Source organism: Myotis lucifugus, unplaced genomic scaffold (assembly GCF_000147115.1).
Source record: "Myotis lucifugus unplaced genomic scaffold, Myoluc2.0 scaffold_52, whole genome shotgun sequence".
NCBI classification, from domain to species: Eukaryota; Metazoa; Chordata; class Mammalia; order Chiroptera; family Vespertilionidae; genus Myotis; species Myotis lucifugus.
The window spans coordinates 6,710,732-6,728,133 of NW_005871100.1; the positions used below are offsets into that span (position 1 = coordinate 6,710,732).

The window sequence follows — 17,402 nt, forward strand, 5'->3', positions numbered from 1 at the left end:
CCGAGTGGGCAAGGGCGGCCGCGCACGTGGTGCCCAGCGCCCACCCTCGGGAGGGCTCGGCGGGCGTCTGGAAGTTGGGGGGCGGCGGAAAGGAGCCACCTTGTGCGGGAGTCGGCAGAAGAGGTCCTGGGACGCGCCGGCGAGGTCGTAGGGGGCCCCGGTGAGCGGCGGTTCCCCTCCCCCCAGATGCACCTGACTGAACCCAAGCACACCTGGGTTCCCGCCGCCCGACCCGGACCCGGACCCGGACCCCGACCCGCGCCGCCGGAAGAGGGCCGCTGCCTCTCCCCACGGGAGGCTGCAGGTGGCCGGTGCCTCGCAGCGGCCAGCCCCGTCCAGACAGCAGCATCGGGGCCCACGTGCGGGGTCCCAGTTTGCAGGAGGCGGGGACGTGTGTGCTTGTTTGGGACGCCCCGTTGCAAGCTCTGGGCATCGGGACTGGTTCTGGCTGCCACCGGGACCGTGGGGGGACCCTGGAGTGGGACGTTAACCGTTACCGAAGGAGCTGCTAGCTCCCTGGCTTCGGAATCTCCAGCTCTTAGCGCTCGGCGACGCCCCCTTGCACAGGAGGGTGCACGCCCCCCAAATCTTAAATCTTAATACTTTCTGACGGTGTGTTCAGATATGATTTTGTGTGTGTGTGTGAGTGTCCCTCGTTGGGGTTTAAGAGCATCTAATGGCCCAAGCAGGGCAGACAGTCAGACATGTTTTGTGTGCGAGAGAAGCAATGGCCTGCTGACCTCCTGGCGTCTCCCACTGGCCACTCGGGAGGCTCAGCACCTGCTGGCCCTCAGGTCTCCCTGCTCACCAGGCTTCGGGGCACCGTTGGTGGGTTCTACTCAGTCTTTTAAAAAAAATGTGTCATTATTAATCAGGCTTTACTGAGAAGCTGCAACAAGGTAGATTTGGGGGCTAGAACTTAAACGAAGTCTTGGCTGTCTGCCTTTGAAAGAAAGACATCTGTGGGGACTTTTAGCTCTTGCACAGGGCGGCTGGTGGAAGCTTGAGCGCCAGGGAGAATCACTGGTTCTGCTGTGGCTTCCTGTGGGTCGAGGAGGGTCTGAATTCACGCAGGTCTCCAACCTCTCTAGGCTGTTCTTCCTTTCTTAGGCATTTCCTTTCCCACGGTGGGATGGCTGTCCATGGTCTACCTCAGAAGGATGTCTGAGGATTAGCTGGGCGTAGTAGGTGTCTTTGAGTTCATGACCAGAGGCATTTTTATAAAATATATATATATATATATTTCGGAGAGGAAGGGAGAGGGAGAGACAGATAGAAACATCAGTGATAAGAGCAAATCACTGATCGGCTGCCTCCTGCACGCCCCACACTGGGCATCATGCCCACAACCCCGGGCATGTACCCTGACCGGGAATTGAACCAGGACCTCCTGGTTCATAGGTCAACGGGTCAACCACTGAGCCATGCTGGCGGGGCTGAGCAGGGGAGTTTAAGTATTGCCCACAAGTGACCTCCCGTGTAGCATAGGGGATTGCCTGCAAAGAATGCGAGGAGCTGTGTCCCAAAGATGTGACAAGAACCAGAGCGTAGACTTTGCAGGAATCCAGGGAAAAGTAGGTCAGATCGCGCTCCTGTTATCCTGACAGTTACTTCTTCGTGGCACAGCGCACGGAGGCACGCGGGCAGCCAGGCAGGCTGGGAAGGGAATGCCGAGGCTTTTGTGTAAACAGGTCTTAGTGTTCATCTGCACGGAGCCAGTGGTTCTCGCCGCCTGCGGTGATGCCGTGTGCCTTGCCAATATGCAAGTTTACACTTATCTTCTCAATTATTCTGAATATGGTTACTTCAAGCAATATATACTTTATTAACCTTTCTTCAGTTCTGATATTGTATTCTCTTTGAGACATTCCAAACACATTTCATAGGTGCGTGGCCAGTTTCTTATTGGGGGAAGATTGTCAAATGTGGTTGGAAACTCATACTTTTCACCGGTCTTCCCCTCCTTTGGCTTTGGAACCTCCCATAACGAAAGTGTAGGAATGTGAAAGAAAGAAGAATGGGTGAAATGTGTGCCGGTATTAGTCTGCTCAGGCTGCCATGACGAAGTGCCCTAGACTGGGTGGCTTAAGCAGCAGAAATGTATTTTCTCACAGTCTGGATGCTGGGAAGTCCATGATCGAGGTGCCAGCTGATTTGGTTTCTGGTCAGAGCTCTCTTCATAGGCTTGTAGATAGCTGCCTCCTCCCTGCGTCCTCACATGGCCATTCCTCATGCACATGGAGAGAGAGAATCTCTCTCTTCCTTTCCTTATAAGCCCACTAATTCCATCACAGAGGCCCCACCCTCATGACCTAGTCTAACCCCACCTCCGCCCCCCGACTCCATCTCCAAATACTATCACATTGGGTTTAGGTCTTCACGTTATGGACTTTGAGGAGACACACATTCAGTCCATAACAGGAGTGCTTTGAAGAACTATCTGTACCAAACCAGTTGGCGACTTGTGAGCATCTGAGGTAATTTGATTAGCTTCTTGGTTTAGGGCAGTGAGGCTAATGCAAACGACTCATGGCTATATCTTCTCTGGACCTTTTGTTTTGTATCTCATGGGCTGCACCTCCAGATTACAGCTGAGTGATTGTACGGACACGTTAACATGAAATCATTACCCCTGGTTTAAAAAAAATAAAAAGCAGCTCTGTGCATTGCACAAATTGGTATGAAAGTTTGCAGTTTCTGCATTGACCAAGATCTCGTTGAGGATCTGGTAGCTTTTGTCCATGCTGCCTTGGGCTCTCACAAATCTGATAGCAGCTGTCATCCTGTAAGCTCTTCGGGGGTTGTGTTGCCCAACCAGAGTGCCTTGTAGGCAATCTCTTCCTGGGAAAACCAAGCTGGCATTTGGTTAATACTGCAGATTTTGGATTCCAAATGCACACTGGTTAAAACTCTTTGCACCTCTTTAGGCTAAGTGGGGAATGACCAAATTTTGACCCTAGCTACTGCTTAAAAATTAGTGGTAAGATAAGGCACAGCTTGAATTCCCACCTAAACCCTTTATTCATTTGTTGAGATTATGAAAAATTAGTATAATAAGCACCCAGGCTTCAATAGTTATTAACATTTGCCAGTCTTGTTTCATTTATTTCCTCTTTCTCCACTTTTTTTTGTGGAGGCTTGTGTATTTTAAGGTAAAATCTAAAATATTATGTTATCTCACTCATAAATGTTTCAGTTTATATCACTGATAAGGACATTTCCCCTTTAAAGAAACAACTTCTGTGCCTTTTTTAATACACAAAAATGTTAACAATAATCCTTAATATAATTCCCATTTTCAGATTTTTTTTTACTTATGATTTGTTGGAATCAGGAACAAAATAAGGTCCTTAGGTGTTGAAATATTTTATTTGTCGTTCCCTATCCCCTGCCTCGTTTTTCATGCCATTGATTTGTTGGGGAGAGTGGGTCATTTTCCCAGTAGAATGTCCCATTTTCTGGGCTGATTTCTTACCAAGGTGTTGTTTCACTTGTTTCTCTATTCTCCATGTCTCCTGTAAGCTGGCAGTTAGATGGAGAGGCTGGATTAGATCCAAGTTCAAAGGCAAGCATCCTTCGTAGGTGGTGCTTCGTAAAATCCATTGCATCACATCACAAGATGCGTGATGTCTAGATGGTTCTTTTTGAGATGTTAAGATTGATTATCGGATTGAGGTAGAGTCAGCTTACCTTTCAACCTTTCACCTAATCATTTTAGCATCATAGATGATTGTAGCCTAGATCTAAATCTATGATTCCTCTTTTAAAAAATGTTTATTGTTTTTATTGATGTAGTTGACATATAACATTATATTAATTTCAGGTGTAGAACATAACGGTTCAATATTTGTAGATACTGTGAAATGGTCACCACAATAAGTCTCGTTAACATCCATCACCACACATAGTTGCAGGATTTTTTTTCTTGTGACGAGAACTTTTAAGATTTACTCTCTTAGAAACTTTCAAATATGCAATACAGTATTATTAACAATAGTTGCCAGGCTGTGCATCATATCCCCTGACATTTGTTTTTATAACAAGAAGTTTGTACCTTTGACTTCCTTCACCCATTTTGCTCACCCCACATGCACCCTCCAAACCTCCACCTCTGGCAGCCAGCAGTTTGTTCTCTGTATGTGAGGTTTTGTGTGTGTGTGTGTGTGTGTGTGTGTGCACGCACGCGTGTGTATGTGTTTTAGATTCCACATATAATGAGATCATATGTCTTTTTCTGCCTGACTCATTTCACTTAGCCTAATACCCTGAAGTTCCATCTATGTTGTTGCAAATGGCAAGATTTCATTCTTTTTAAATGGCTAAATGATAGTCCATTGTATATATACCACATTTTCTTTATTCATCCATTTATGGACATTTAGGTTGTTTCCATGTCTTGGCTATTGTAAATAATGCTGCAGTGGACATGGGGGTGCAAGTTAGTGTTTTTGTTTTTGAGAAAGATACCTAGAAGTGGAGTTGCTGGATCCTATGCCAGTTCTATTTTTAATTTTTTTGAGGAACTTCCTTATTGTTTTCCATAGTTGCTGCACCAATTTACATTCCCATTAACAGTGCACAAGGGTTCCCTTTCTTCCACATGCCACATCCTCACCAGCACATGTTATTTCTTGTCCTTTTTGTATCACTCCTCCTGCATTTATTAATTGGAATTCTGTCTGTAAAAAACTCACCCTCATGGACTATCTGAGTCTCCTGAAATTTAGATTCTGCAGGAAAGACAGGGAAAAGGCTTAATTTTTTTTCCTTTAATCAATTTTCTGAATAATGATTGTGCTCTAACAACCTCCCATGATAATCAATGTTTCTCTTTTTAATGTATCATTAAGAACTGTGGATCTTAATGTATTTGCTTCAGTCCATTGCAGTCAATATTCTTTCTGATGCTCAATTTGCCCTCGTCTCCTGTATACTGTTACGAAGGCCCCACTGGTGCCTGATACTTTCTTGCTTTCTGGTACAAGATATTCGAAGCTTATCTTGTCCATTCCGGGCTTCAGACCTGAAGTCAGCCATTTTCCCAAGGAGAACTAATTCTTTTTACTGAAAACCATTTATCTCCCCTGATTTTTGCTCCTCTTAGTAGTTATATTATTTTTACCTTGGTCTTAAGCCTTTCATCTTAAGTGTTTGTTTCTTTTAAATCCTTCTCATCAGGCTGTGTCTAAGACCGTCATTTTCTCCCTCTAATAAAATAGCTGGTGATGACCATCCCCTCCGTCTGTATTTCCTGCCAGAGCCTTGGCTCTGACTTTTTCTGAGCTTTGGCCTCTGAGATCTTTTCTGCGGTGCTCTGCCACCTTCTTCAGCTCCTGGAAATCTGTTCATTTCCAGCAGCCAGAGGGCTCACCGATGTGCCACGTTGTTCCCAAAGCCCAGCCGTGATTCTCAGGCTTTGGACTGGCTTCTCTCCCCGACCTCTTCCCCGTCCACCCTTCCCTCGGGCAGGGTCCCTGACCTGGCTGGTGAGGCTGGAGAGACTGGCCGAACTGCTGCTGGCTCTGTGCTGACATCCTCTCATTTCCATCTGCGTCACTACCCGGAAGATTCCCTCTCCAAGAGGAACAAGGTAGCCTATCGCCCTGTCCAGGGTGAAGCGCGTTACCTGGGACTTCATCCCTCCTCTGCCAGAAGTAAGGCTTTGCTGATTGAGAAACACTGGCTGCTCCAGTTATCCGGCAGGCCCCACTCATAGTCATGTTATACACAGATCTTCCAGGCAAAGCATGTACTTTATTCTTTGTATTTAAATTAAAAGCAATGGCTGACACTTCATGACACTTAACTGCGGTGCCATGCGTGTTCTGATATAAACTTCTTCGAACCCTCTCACCAAGTCTGTGAGTTGCATTCTAGATGCTGTTATTTGCATTCTACAGATGAGGGAAGGGAAACATGCAACTTGCCTAAGGTCACAGAGTGGGTGGGAGGAGGGAGGTTTGAATCCAGCCATTCTGGTTCCATAGTCCGTGCTCTGAATTGACTCTGGTTTTCCTCAAATGCACTGAGGGCAAAGGGTATATTTACTCTGAACTGCCATAGCCTTAGAGTACCTGCTGCTACCACCCGGTCACCCCGAGAGGGGCAGGTCATGCCATTGGTAATGCCAGACATTAATGTTCTTTTCATTTGAGCACACAAACGCTGGGGATAGACCTACTGGGTGTGAGGGCAGGCAGGGAGGGGGAGGACATATTGTGGTCATAGGTGAATGGTAACTAATACTAAAATTAAAAGTAGCATTCCGTGTGTCATAAGCAAAAATCAGCCAGGCCCACCTTAATCAAAGTCAATCCAAAAAGCTTATGAATTTACCTGTTTAGATAAGGTCACTAAGGCAGGCTGGCATCTTCCAGGGAAGGTGAGTCAGATCAGACATGAGGGACACATGATGATATTATTTCAGAAGCACTGACTATCTACCAGCTTGAGCCTTGACAGTATTATACAACTACTAGAGGCCCGGATTTGTGCATGGGTGGGGTCCCTCAGCCTGGCCTCTGCCCTCTCGCAATCCGGGACCCCTCGAGGGATGTCGGACTGCCAAGGGATGTAGCAGTGACGAAGCGGCAGGCAGCCAGGGAGGAGCCCCAGCCAGGGCCAGGCGCAGCTCTGCTCTAGGCCCCACTGCACCTGCCGCTGCTGCTCCCGCCCAGTAGCACTGCCATGGAGGTGGGAGAGGCTCCCACCGCTGCAGCTACGCTCGCCAGCTGTGAGCCTGGCTTCTGGCTGAGTGGCGCTCCTGCTGTGGGAGCGCACTGACCACCAGGGGGCCGCTCCTCCGTTGAGCATCTGCCCCCTGGTGGTCATTGCACGTCATAGTGACCGGTAATTTGGTCCTAACAGTCGCTTAGGCTTTTATATACATAGATGTTACCATGGCTACAAATAAAGTAAACACCATGGATGCCACCTCTAAAAATATTTAGTTGGGGAGAAGGAAAAGAAATTATAGATTCATTTATTCTCTTTTAATTTCATGTGAATTTTAGCAAAGGCACTCAATGGCAAGTTCATGCTGTACTTACTCATTTCTTTCTCTTCCTTCTGACACTCACACAGGCGGTGGCTGCTTAATTAGACCAGAGGGAAAGAGCCTGGGTTACGGCTTCAGAATAGGCCTTGAATCCCAGTGCCATCGCTCTGTATCCTTGCATGACATTCTCTGAGCTCTGTAAGCCTGTTTCTTCTTCTGTAATGAGATGCACGATGGGTCAGGTTTTCCAAGAATAGAGATAAGACATAGAAAGTTTGGGGCACACTGGAGCTTAAACTTTTCCTTCCCCAGCTGGGTGCTTATTCTAGGGGAATGGGCTTTCATAGACATATTTATGGGAAGCTAGGCACAAAAATTTTTTTTGCTTTCGTATGCAACGTCAGATTCTATGTTTTTAAAAATTGGGATATTCTAACAGATAGTGAGTATTTAAGGTGGTGCCTAAATAATGGTGCCATACATAATAGTCTGAGTTTCTCACTTGCACCATCTCTGAAATTGGCAGTAATTGGTAACTTGTGTAGCTAAAAATAGGTGGGAAGGTGGGAGGTAAGTCATTGGTGATGACTTTGAGGTTTCTTTTTTGCTTTAATACAGTATCTGCATAATAACCCTTGTTAGGGATACGATAATTTCAGTAATATGTGATCTGGAAGTAGTTTGTGAGAAGTTACACAATTTTCTCTGAAGGTAAAATAGTTAAAATCAATGACCTAACTTTTTGCGGTAATTTAGTGTTATGAAAAACCATTCATAAATGGATATGGAAAAGGGAAAGTCCGCAGACGCCATTGTGGACACTGGCATGTCTTTATTAGATTGAAACTTCAATAGCCCCCTACACGGAGGAAATTACATTCCAGAGAAATTAAGTAACTTTTTCATGGTCACCCAGCAAGGAAGTAGGAGAGGCAGAAGGGAGCTCAGGACTGTCTAATACCAAAATCTGTGTCTTTTCCACAATACCATGTAATCTAAGACTTTGACATAATTATAACACATGGTTGATTGAAACAGTGGATGCACCGGACATTCCAAGGCTTAGTGTAAAACCCAGCTGGCTTGCTTTCAAGTGCCTTCAGTAATGGCTTCCAGGAGCGGTCTTTCTTGCACATTAGTGTCCTGGTGCACGAATTCGTGCACATTGAAAGGAAATTAAGTAGAAGAAATATTTTAATATCACTATTCGCATCTTGCTAATGAAAAGAAAATAGGATTCCACCGAGTCTCCTATCTACCTACTCCAGGACTTCTGTGAGTATCAAATGAGATGAGGCATGGGAAAATGCTTCCCAAACATTTGGTTAAATTGTAAAATGTTTGCACCTGGCTATAAAGCAGGTCGGGTTCCTGGGCTGAAGATACTCCAAGGATGCTAGTTGCTAGGGACAGGAAGCCGGGTGTTGCTACATGACATCATTACTTGGTTCCTACAGCCACTGTTTCCGGGCTGGGCTGGGCTGGGGGCCACATTTTGCGCCATGGAGTCTTTGCAGCGTTGGCTGAGATTTGGTGGGGTGTCGCTCCAGGGTGTGGTGGAGCCTTGTGTCCCACTTGGGGAAGTCAAGTGCTGGTTTGTTAGCGCCAAGTCCATGGTGCCATTTATTTTTAAATGGCCAGTGCACGTCATGGCAGCTCCTGGGTTGAGTGTCTGCCCCCTGGTGGTCAGTGCGTGTCATAGCTACCGGTCGGCTGGACGGACACTTAGCCTTTTATGTATATAAAGGGTGTCCCAAAATTCACGCAAGAAGTAATTTTGATAGAAAACACAGGTTTATAATTAAGAATTGTAAATTTTTTATTGATTCATAAAGTATACAGTATAGGGTTATGTATGGAATAGCATATCGGGTAAATGGCCTCCACGGTTTTGCTGGCACATACGCTCTCTTTTGTTGAAATTTTCCATGACCGTTTTGCATAAATGTGGCTGAATTTCGATGAGGCTCATTTTCATCTTGATGGCTTGGTTAATCAACAAAATTGTCGCATTTGGGGTTCAGAAAATCCACGAGTGATTGTTGAGAAACAAATGCATCCACAACGTGTCACTGTTTGGTGTGGATTTTGGGCTGGAGGCATCATTGGACCATTCTTCTTCAAAAATGCAGCTGCTCAGGCAATAACAGTTAATGGTGCTCGCTATCGCAACATGATAATCCAGTTTTTATGTATGCTATTCCATACATAACCCTATACTGTATAATTGATGAATCAATAAAAAATTTACAATTTTTAATTATAAACCCGTGTTTTCTATCAAAATTACTTCTTGCGTGAATTTTGGGACACCCTTTAGATTGTTTGGCAATGGCTTGAGCAGCAGCTGTCATCATCTCCCAGCAATACCAGCCTCTTACAAGAAACGTGAAGGCTTAGGATGACTCATCCCAGAAGCCATTGTTTTCCCAGGAGGTTTGGAAGCTGACTAGGTCCACATTGCAAATGCACATGAGATGTATGAACAAGCGGGCTCCTCTCCTGGGGTGCCTGGGAGACTAGAGCAGAGGGCGGAGTTTCTGGTAATAGAATTTCACTTCTAATGGCGACTTGATATCTTGACAACTTCAGAGTAGGAAATGGGAAGTGCTGACACTGGAATAAAGTCATTGAGAACACACAGATATCTTTTGTAACATTAAACCCTGGGATCTTTCTTTATTTTCTAATGTGGTGTGAGGACCCTGAGCGGAATGGCCCTGACATTTGAATCCCAGGCCTTTTGAAGAACGAGAGGATAGCACCCCAGGAAAATGCACGTGCAGACGTAACTTTGCATCTCATTTCAGGGGCCTTTAGAGGCCGTGAAGCCTGGGTCACTGCAGACCCTGCTGTGGAGAGCAGCACGTGGTTCTATAATGATTTTACTTTTTATAAAATCTTTTTCTTCAAAAACCTAACATAGTCTCAAGCAATGATTCTCTTGTCAGTAAATACTTCCTTGAATTATTTTGTCGGTTAGTCGGATTGAAAATGGTTCGCCTCTAAAGGTTAGTGAGCCCTGGTAGGTGGTGGTGGTGCCGATAATTATTATTATTTAACAAGTCCTTATACAACATTTGTGGTCCAGTTGTTTGAAGTACTTTAAGAACATTAACTCTTTTAGTCCTTATAACAACCTTAATGGGGCAGATTCTCTCATTGTCTATTTTTATTCCAAAGAGGAAATTGAGATGCAGAGAAGAGAAGCAAAGTTGCCTGAGATCATCCTTTAAGTGGAGGAGCCAGGATTTGAACCCGAGAAAACAGGCTCCATATGAAAAGGTCTACCTCTCCTGCTGTATCTTCTCTCTAAATAAAATATGTATTTCCTGATTGCAGTCTTACCTCCGACTCTCTTATCTTTTTTTTTTGTGTGTGTGTGGAGTAGGGATGTATGTTACAATGATGTGATCATTTAATGGAATATATTTCCCCCTGTAAACCTATTATTAGTGATGGTGTGTCTTAAAATTTTTGGTGTTTTAGAATGCAGGAACGAGAGTAGAGTCATGTTTTAGTGTCTAAATTTAGCTGCATAGTTTATCTGTAGAAATATCAAAGTAAATCACAGCTTTAAAACAAAATCCATATCTATTTATGAAGTGTGAAAAATGTGAATTAAGATGATTTTAACAGGGGATATGAAACTGATGTTGCTTAGGCGTTGATTTAAATGTCAGGAGAATAAATTTAAATTTTTTTTCTTGAAAAAGCATGAAAATAGCCTCAGAGTAACATTAAAGTGGGAGAAACCAAAATTCTTTTCAGTGAAATTATATAGACATATAAAATTTATGATTGGTTTCCTCACAGATTTTTTTTAAAGTCAAGTTTAAAGTTAAACCTCCCATATAAATTTCCGTTTTTAAAACAAAGGCCTGTGAATATGCTCAAATGACAATAGATTCAGACTTGCCTTTGAGTCACCAGACTTTGGGTGGTGAGCTGGCAGATCTCACCTGTGACTCAGTTCACCATTTTATTTTGTCTGCTTTGTTCACCGGGCATTGGCTTCCCCCTGGGTAAAAGGCTTTTCTTTCCTTCGCACTGTTTGTGTTCCTGCAGAGAGCACCTAATTCAGGTTTCTAATAAAGGCCCAGCAAGCCCCGGCTGAAGTCGAGGGGTCCGGAAAGCCAGGCCTCTGCAGTCGAGCTGCTTGTCTTCCCGTACTTCCCCCCTAACTGGTCTAGCAACTTGAACTGCAGCCCTGTGGGTGGTTTTGTCATTGGGCTGCATTTGACTCTGTCAAATCATTTACCTGTAGCTGTTATGAGGCGCACAGGCAAATACTTGCGATTGCCCCACACTGACGCCTTTGGTGCTGACTGTAAATTTGTTTTACTCTCTCCTCTTCCTCTTGAGAGAAGTGAATAGCTTATCACTTCTGCTTAAACTAACACACTAAGTGTTGACTGTAATGAATAAACACTACAAATGGCTTATTCCTCCATGGTGTGCTGTGAATTTGTATAGAGGTATGAAATCTTTTGTAGAAAACAAAGGTAGGGAAGATGTACGATGATACCTTTTAGAACCCAGGGGAAGCCCTGGCCAGTTTTGCTCAGTGCTTGGAGTGTCAGCCAGACCCAAGGGTCTCCCGTTTGATTTCCAGTCAAGGGCACATATCTCTATTGCAGGTTGGGTTGAGGCGCAAGCAGAGGCAGCCAGTGATGTGTCTCTCTCACGTTGATGCTTCTCTTTCTCTCTCTCTCTCTCTCTCTCTCTCTCTCGCTCTCGCTCTCGCTCTCATTCTCACTCTCTCCCTCCCTTCCACTCTCTCTACAAATCAATGGAAAAAATATCCTTGGATGAGGATTTAAAAAAAAAAAAGAAATTAGGGGAAGTATGATGCCTCTATCCATTAAAATAGAATTGGCAGCGATGTAGTAGGGAGAACTTTTTTCTGTGTTTGTTACTTAATGACTGTGTGACCTGGAATAGGTCAGATTACCTTGTGAGTCTCTCATGTATCCTCTCATGGAAATCAATGATGGGAGAGGGAACCAGTTTCTTTTTCCTGCTCTTTGACCTAGGTCAGAGCAGTGGTTTTTCTCCATTGAGATGCCATGAACCTCCAGAATGCTTTGGGGGCATATCTTAAGCAAATGGAAAGATGGATCTTTAACATTCACCATGGCTCTTGAGTTGGGGAGGGGGAAGCTAATGCATTAGTAGGAAGAGCATTTGAAGATGCAGGAAGAATCTGATTAAATCAAGAACCTGTCCTATCAAAAGAGTAAAAAGAACATATCTATAAATCTGTATCTAGAAGATGAAACTGGCCATAAACAGAATTCTGGGAGAGATGTCAGAAGAGAACTTGTGGCAGCCAACTCTGTGTCTGGGGAAATATTACAAGGTGGTTTTATCTTCTTTTAGATAAGAGGTTTGTTGCTATTTCTTATCATCAATGAAAGCTGTTTTTAGCCTCAAATTAGCATCAACATTTGTTGTCTTCTACTATCTTAAATTTATCATAAATCTTCAAATAGCACCAATTGAAACACTCAGTTCCCCTCCTCTTGGCACATACCTCCTTTAAAAAAAGCCACTTAGTCATATTCTAATTTACCTTGAATATCTAATGAAGTTGGAGCTTAAAAAACTCAGTAACGTCAATTCACGTACATTTTTATTTCACTGTTTTCATAACTTTGGGATAGGTGTTTCCTTCTTTTGCAGATTCAAGGGCAAGTTACTGAGCTTTTCTTTAGGTCAGGACCTCGCCATCTGTGAAGCAAAGATAGAGCCCATCCCATAGGGGTGGGACTGAGTAAATTAATATATGCAGTGATATTAAGACAGAGCTAGTCATGTCCAGATGGCTTAGTAAGTGTGAGCTCCTGCCGTTGTCATTGCCATCACCACCACCATCATCATCACTGGCTGAAATGACAGATCTGAGGGTTCCCAAGTTCAGTCCCTTTGGAAAGCTGAAAGAGATGGTACTGGTTATCTTGATAGCAATTAAGTACAAAAACTTAGACTCAGACACTGGTATCTTGCTGAAGGTCACAGTGAGGAAGTTGAAAGAGATTCAGGGACTCCATAGACTAGACTCCATTTAGTGTAAGTGTCTCTGACCTGTTATCCATGGGCTGTTCTTCTTAAAGCTGTCAAAGATGGGGTCGAAAGGAGGAGTTCTCAACCTTTAGCATGTGTGAGAATCCCTGGAGGACTTGAACAACAGATTCCAAGGACCTGATCTTAGAGACTTTGATTGAATGGTGCATGAATGGGTCCCAAGGACCCACATTTCTATCAGATCCCAGGTGATGCTGATGCTGCCGGTCCATGGACCACACTTAGTAGCACTGGTCTAAAGGGTACTTTCATCATCAGAACATTATTGAGCCAGGAGTCTGCTTGGTTTTCTGTTTGCCACCTTTATGATGAAGGCCAAACCAAGGGGAAAACCATGACTCTAAGACCTTTATTGAATTAACTAGTGGCCCGGTGCATGAAATTCATGCAGGGGGGGGGGGTCCCTCAGCCCAGCCTGCACCCTCTCCAATCGGGGACCCCTTGGGGAATGTCCGACTGCCGGTTTAGGCCGATCCCTATGGGATTGGACCTAAACCAGCAGTCGGACATCCCTCTCACAATTCGGGACCGCTGGCTCCTAACAGCTCACCTGCCTGCTAGCCTGATCACCCCCTAACCGCTCCCCTGCCAGCCTGATTGATGCCTAATTGCCCTCCCCTGCTGGCCTGATTGCCCACAACTGTCCTCCCCTGCCGCGACCTGCCTCCTCCGCTGGGACCAGCCTCCATGCCATGTGGACCCACAGGACCCCCCCTTACTGCGCAGAGCGGCCACTGGGCCCCGCCTCCACTGTGCGTGTGGCCATCTTGTGGTGGCCTTCTTGTGGCAGCCATCTTGTGACGACGTCGCACGTGAGGGCCACCTAGGCTTTTATTAGTATAGATAATATGGGAAAATCCCCCTTGTTGGCTTCCACAGAGTGACTGGCAGTTAAAAAGAAGTGAAGGCCCAGCCAGTGTTCTCAGTGGTTGAGCATTGACCCATGTACCAAGAGGTCACCTGTTTGATTCCCAGTTGGGACACATGCCTGGGTGGGGGGCATGCAGAAGGCAGCCCATCGATGTTTCTCTCTCATTGATATTTCTATCTCTCTGTTTAAAATAAATAAAAACATATTTTTAAAAGAAGCGATGAGCATGGGAAACATGAAGTGCCCCGGCGGCTGTGCTGGTCAGTCTCTCTTTGTCCATCCAGGTTCTCTCTCCCCTTTTCTGTTCTAGTCTGTTCCTTGGAGGCTGCCTCGGTGAATGTTCATCCAGGGCTCTCTGGATCATCGGGCTTTGATTTGGGTTGTCAACAGAAGGCCAGGAGGAGAGAGAAATCAGGGGTACCTGTGGCTCCTGCTCTCTCTTTTTCTGTGTGGTGCTGGTGCTGGTGCAGTGACCGGGACCATCGGCAACTAGCCACCACTGGGGCCGTCCCCCCTCAATTGCTTTGGCTCTCTCCAGTCTCCAGTAAATCTGTCTTTCCCCAACCCTCCTGCCTATGGCTGTGAAAGACCTGCCACTACTAGCCCCTGTGTGCTGCAACGTCCGATGGGTCTCTGAACCTTGCCCACTCATCTCCAGGGGGCCCTTTCCCGAGCAGACCCTGGATGTCTGAGCCCAGGGAAGAGCAGTGCTGGGGGAGTGACGTAGGAGGTGTAACCTTGCTGAGAAGAACCTCACGAACGGAGTGGGCATTGGCACTGATTGAGGCAAGGAAGCCACCGTAGCCCCTGAAGGTTAGATGGAGGGTGAGGACTGCAGGGAAGGCCTGGCCTCTAAAGCGGTGCTGGGCTTCACCACAGAAGGTCCTGAGTGGTCCCTGCTGGAAGCTACCCTGCACTAGAAAGAGGCCCACGTGCCTTTCCTGAATCATTCCTGTGCATAAACCTGCATGGATAGGGTTCAGAATCAGAGGAGCGTTTATATGAGGAGTTCACATTCCTTCTCTGCAGTTGCCTGACAGTTTCTTTTCTCTCTACCTGTGCTCTTTTCCCCAACACCCTTAGCATTGTTAGTCTATACACAGGAGTTATAAGAGGTTTATGGGGTATTTTGATCTTGCTAACTTTTGTCACAGTATATTGAACACGTTCTGAAATGCCTGCCAAAACTGCATCCACAAAGTAACAAATAGTTGAATGGAATAATTACACCTTTGGGTGCCTTTGCCCATCGGTTCCAGTGCTGGGCGTGTCGATGAGATGAAAAGCATTTTTTATGGTTTTGGGGCTCAGCCAAATCATCTTCTACAGTAACCTCCCCATGAAGCAAGACCTCAACACAGACTCCTACCAATTCTGTATGTCTGTCAGGTCTCTGGTATTGAAACGTTGTGCCCAGGTTGAAACTATTTCACAGCTCCTATAGGTAATTTTGGGGTATCAAAAGTTGAATACCAACATCCAAATATCTTGTCTTAATACATGAAATGTTTAAAGACAAAACAGACCCTCAATCTTAAATTTTCTGCTGTTTCACTTCTTTAGGAAGAAGAAAAATTCTCTATGAGGAAAACTTAACTTGAATGTTTTTCCCTTTTCCTGGGTTTTCATATGCTTATGTGTCAGGAAACATGATGTGTCAGGGAGTCAGGGGTATGACCTCTTACAATTGAGGCAAATCATGATGAAATCAGATGTTACTCATTGTGGCACAGATTTAAGTCATATAAGCCCTTTGTTTTTGCTCTATTTTCCCCTCCTTTCTGGTCATTTGCCCAATAAGGCTTGGTGCCCCTCCCCCCCCGGCCCCTAAGAAGACAAGGCACTTGGAGCACAAAGGCGAGGGTCCCCAATCCTCAGGAAAGGGGGTGCTGCCCTAGATGGAGGCCGCCCAGAAGTGGTGTTAGGGGGAAATGCCCAGAGGGAGCGAGGAGCGAGAGGGGTTCTAGTGCACAGGACACTGGTGGGGAGTCCATTTCGGTTCAGGGAACAGAGGAGCTCAGTGTGGAGGGTGCAGCTGCCCCCCGAGGATGGTCTTGCTGGTCTACCTCGTTTCCACCTCTGGTCTAGAATGGAAGTCCCCCCTCTGCCCGTCGCTGGGGAAGGAGCCCTTTCTCAGTATCTTCCTCACTGGTTTGGCCCTAAGAAATGTCTGGTTAGCTTTGCTCCTGGGTTTTTTGAAGACTCATCTCCTTACTTCTCTTGGAACAAGCTATACATCTTCATTTGGGGTTTGGTTTCCTTTGGCTTTACCATTCCTGTCTCTCCCCCCCCCCCGCCCCCATTCTCCTCCTTCTCCCCCCTCCAAGCTTTGTTCCCTTAAGGTTTTTCGGGTGGGTCGCTTGCCCAGCACCTGAATCAGCTCATCCCATTGTTTGTTCTTGTTACACTGCACAACCCTCTTATTTCTTCACCCTGTCACCATTCACCTGGCCCCAGCTGAGGGCTCCATTTCACATGGACGATGATGATAGATGCTTTTTTAAGGAGTTTGGGTGATTCAATACTACTCAAGGCTACTTTTGCATATTACAGATAATTATGTTATGACTCCCTGAGAGTCCCTCATCCAACTTCCCTTAATTTTTTTTTCAGACTATTTAAACTCTTACAACATTTATATTATCCTCTTCTTCTCCATGTCCAACTCTGACCCCACCTCCCACCAAGAGAAGTGGAACTTTTGCAAATAAGTAGCCATTACCTATCTGGTCTACACTAGGGGGTGAAGAGTATACAAATGGTATTTATTGCTAATCAGCATTACGTTTTCAAAACTACCTCCTTTGAACAGGTTGGTCAAAGAATGTATGCAAAAAGGTACTGCTGTGGTGTGAAGTAAGGTTGTGAAATTTAAAATCAGTTTCATTTCTTAATGACTGTAATAAATGAAGAAGCTTCTATTTAAGAAATTATCTTTGGAAGTGCAAGGCTAAAGAGAAGATGTAGTAAAGTGGATGAATGATTTTATTCATTGTTCTTCCACTGTAGACAGCGTCTTATAATATAGCACTTACCTCTCACATCCCAGACTGAACTCCGATGTGGTCACCCCCTTTTTTGCATTTCCTGGTATCATTTCTTTTTTCTAAAAATCTGTATTATGCCCCTATGATCTGATTTGTCAGTCAGGATAGTGCAGGTTTTGCTGCAGTAACAAAAAAAACATCAAAATCCTTGTGATCTAACACAAGAAAAGTTTATTTCTTCTTGCTCACAAAAGGAACATCTTGTGTCTGGGTGCTCTCCATGTCACAGCTCTGCTTCCACCTCATGACATTTCCATGTCATTGACTTCCACAGGGACTGCAACATGTGAAGAAAGAATAGAGAATTTCACACAGGCTTTTAAATGCTTCTGCCTGAAGTGACTTTTGCTCAGCTCTCATTTGCCAAAGCAAGTCACGTTACCTGGTTTCAAGACACCGA

General features: G+C 45.2%; 1 protein-coding gene and 1 long non-coding RNA gene across 3 annotated transcripts in view; both read left to right on the forward strand.

The window, feature by feature from the left end:
- RAPGEF5 (Rap guanine nucleotide exchange factor 5) overlaps positions 1–17,402 on the forward strand; it is a 196,304-nt gene that overhangs the window by 494 nt on the left and 178,408 nt on the right. The window lies entirely within an intron of this gene.
- LOC106697177 lies at positions 4,546–10,344 on the forward strand. Its single transcript, XR_001348217.2, has 2 exons — positions 4,546–5,654; positions 10,181–10,344. It is a non-coding gene; the product is annotated as an uncharacterized LOC106697177 (long non-coding RNA).